Source organism: Apis dorsata, unplaced genomic scaffold, assembly GCF_000469605.1.
Source record: "Apis dorsata unplaced genomic scaffold, Apis dorsata 1.3 scaffold_425, whole genome shotgun sequence".
NCBI classification, from domain to species: Eukaryota; Metazoa; Arthropoda; class Insecta; order Hymenoptera; family Apidae; genus Apis; species Apis dorsata.
In genome coordinates this window covers 79,473-82,741 of record NW_006263678.1, presented here as the reverse complement: position 1 = coordinate 82,741, position 3,269 = coordinate 79,473, and the positions used below count along the sequence as shown (strand labels likewise).

The following is a 3,269-nucleotide window of genomic DNA, read 5'->3' as shown; positions in this document are numbered from 1 at the left end:
TAAATTTATTGAATAATTGGAATGGAATCTTTTATATATATCATCGACGCGTAACAAATAAACGATAAAGTTCAGATCAGAATAAGATCGGCGAGAATTTTATCGATGAAGGTATCATCCGAGGTGCAGTGATGCGATACATTCGATACAATCGAATTTTTCACCCAATCACCTTTCATAAATCAACTTGGTCTTAAATGAAGCGTTGCAAACACAAGCAAAATATCGAATATCTCCCGCGATTCCGATTCCGTTCGTATCTCGTTGAATTATCTTTATTCTTCGGTTGGCGTAATCTACGCATCTGTCGAGCTGCAGCCAACAACTTTCGACGCGCTATGCATTTATTTATCTCTTCCCGCGCCATTGTTCGAAATCACTTGTTGTCTTAAAATCTCGCTGATAAATCGTGTAATTTATCATAGATAAATAATTATATTTTGCCAGAAATGAATTTTTATCCAACGTTTTTCTTTTTTTAAACAATGATTATTAAATTTCTACGCCTCGATTTCTACGAAGAAAAAATTTTTTTTTCCCAATTTTAATTAAACGAAAAATATTATAAAACGTGATTGCGTAATTCAATATTATTAAATAACATTGAAAGAAGAAGATAAATTCTTGAAAGTTTAAATTCTAGGAAAGAAATATCAAGTTGCAACAATAGATTTATTCGAATTAACAAATCAAAATTAATTAAATCTGATCGCAATACGTAAGAAAATATATATATATCTACTGAACGATCGAAAGGTATTAAATTTCGTTTCATCTGAAAAAAAAAAAACAATAGAATAGAATCTCAAAAAATAATTCAAAAAGAAAAAATTTGAAGAACTGGAGGCAGGTGCTCGAGGTGCTAATTTGACGTTAACAGGGTCGACACGATTCGACACATTGATTTATCGCGATGTACAAGGACACCACTTTGAATAACGCGAATCTCGATGTGGTTAAACAAGCCAATGGTAATGGCCCAGACATTTTGGCGCCGATGATACGAGCTGTTGTACAAACTCGTCTACCGACAAACAACTACCGCGCCAAGTCTGATCCATACAACACCGCTTCCGGTTTTGCTGACGAGCAATTCCAAGTTGCCTAGTTTACGTAACCTCCAACTTCTGCATTTCCTTTTCTCTTTCCTTTTTTTTTCCCCCCTTTATCCTCGTTAAATTCTCAGTCGATTTTACGTTGCTTCAATAACATTTCTGATAGATGAAAGATTTCACGAAATTTTTCAAGATGGAACGATCGATTCCATTCTTTCTTTTGTTTTTTTCTTATTCTCGTTAAATTCTCAGTCGATCGAAGAATATTTTTGATATTTAGATGAAAGATTTTCAGGAAATTTTTCAAGATGGAATGATCGATTCCATTCTTCCTTTTGTTTTTTCCCTTATTCTCGTTAAATTCTCAGTCGATTTTACGTCGATCGAAGAATATTTTTGATATTTAGATGAAAGATTTTCACGAAATTTTTCAAGATGGAACGATCGATTCCATTCTTCCTTTTTTTTTTCTCTCTCTTTCTCTCTCTCCTTATTTTCGTTAAATTCTCAGTCGATTTTACGTCGATCGAAGAATATTTTTGATAGATGAAAGATTTCCAAAAAATTTTTCAAGATGGATCAGACGATCGATTCCATTTTTCCTTTTTTCCCCTTATTCCCGTTAAATTCTCAGTCGATTTTACGTCGATCGAAGAATATTTTTGATAGATGAAAGATTTCCAAAAAATTTTTCAAGATGGATCAGACGATCGATTCCATTTTTCCTTTTTTCCCCTTATTCTCGTTAAATTCTCAGTCGATTTTACGTCGATCGAAGAATATTTTTGATAAATGAAAGATTTTCAAAAAATTTTTCAAGATGGAACGATCGATTTCATTCTTCCTTTTTTTTCTCTCTCTCTCTCTCTCTCCTTATTTTCGTTAAATTCTCAATCGATTTTACGTCGATCGAAGAATATTTTTGATAGATGAAAGATTTCCAAAAAATTTTTCAAGATGGAACGATCGATTTCATTCTTCCTTTTTTTTCTCTCTCTCTCTCTCTCTCCTTATTTTCGTTAAATTCTCAATCGATTTTACGTCGATCGAAGAATATTTTTGATAGATGAAAGATTTCCAAAAAATTTTTCAAGATGGAACGATTCCATTCCTCCTTTTTTAACTTTCTCTCTCTCTCTATCGATCGATCGATCGATTTCTACACGATGATGTGTACATCGATTTGAACGAACTTTCGTGGACAAAATTTTGCATCAGAAGTCACACATGGTTGGGCCATGTGGGTTTGGGCGGTAAGTTGGATCGACAGGCGCATTGTCAGTGCGATTAATCGAACGATAAGTTGGACCCGTACACCGAGGAGAGTGATTGACGCCACCACGATAAGGCTTGATGGGTGAGAGAGAGAGGGATGGACCAATCGGGAAAATAGTAGAGACGGAAGGAGCGAACAAAAAGCGAAGGAAAAAGGGATACTCGCAGTGGGGTTCTTAGCCTTGTCCCTGAAGGAAACAGCTCGGTGTATAACCTCTTTTTTCCTCCCCCTCTCTCGCCCTCCTTTTCCTCCTCTTCCTTATCCCCTTTCGCTAACAGAATAAACCGTATCCACCCTCCTGTCCGTGTTTCACAATTGTTTCAGGCCACCTTGCGGCTCCTTTAAACGTGTTTCGATAGCGAAACCTCATCGCTTTTACTTGCTTATTTCTCGGAATTTTCGTTTCCATTTTCATCCTTTGGATTTTCTTTTTTTTTAATTATTTCGACAATTTAATATTTTCTTAAATCTAGATAAATTAGATTTAAAGAAATTATTTTGAAATTTTATACTTAATATTTTGCGATTGCAAGATTCGTTATTTTCTTTTTTTTTTTTTAACGATGATGTAGATAATGTATTGTTTTAATGGAAAATTGTAGGATTCGTTTTCTGGTTCGAGTTGGAAGATTTGTAGCTTGTAATAATTCGGAGATGATCGAATTGTCGTGACACGAGGAAGAGATAAAACAGGCTTTACCGCGTTCGCGAATAATATTATACCGGTTCACGCTTCAATCTTCTCCACTTCCCTGCAACTAATTCATTTTTGGCCCTTTGGAAGGGTGAATCACCCTTGTGATCGTGACATTTCCTTGGCTTTCATTTAAATTGCTCAACCAAATAGCAGAAAACGAAGTTATTAATAATTTTAATAAATCGTGATAAATGCACATCGACTCAATAAATAAATAAATATAACAAATTGATTTTTTAAA

The 3,269-nt window shown here is 34.5% G+C and overlaps 1 long non-coding RNA gene across 1 annotated transcript in view; it reads left to right on the top strand.

Annotated features, from left to right (window-relative positions):
- Positions 1 to 2,215: 2,215 nt before the first annotated feature.
- LOC116186102 overlaps positions 2,216 to 3,269 on the top strand; it is a 7,203-nt gene continuing 6,149 nt past the window's right edge. Inside the window, exon 1 of the long non-coding RNA XR_004151043.1 lies at positions 2,216 to 2,412. This is a non-coding gene — a long non-coding RNA (uncharacterized LOC116186102). The remainder of the gene's footprint in view (positions 2,413 to 3,269) is intronic.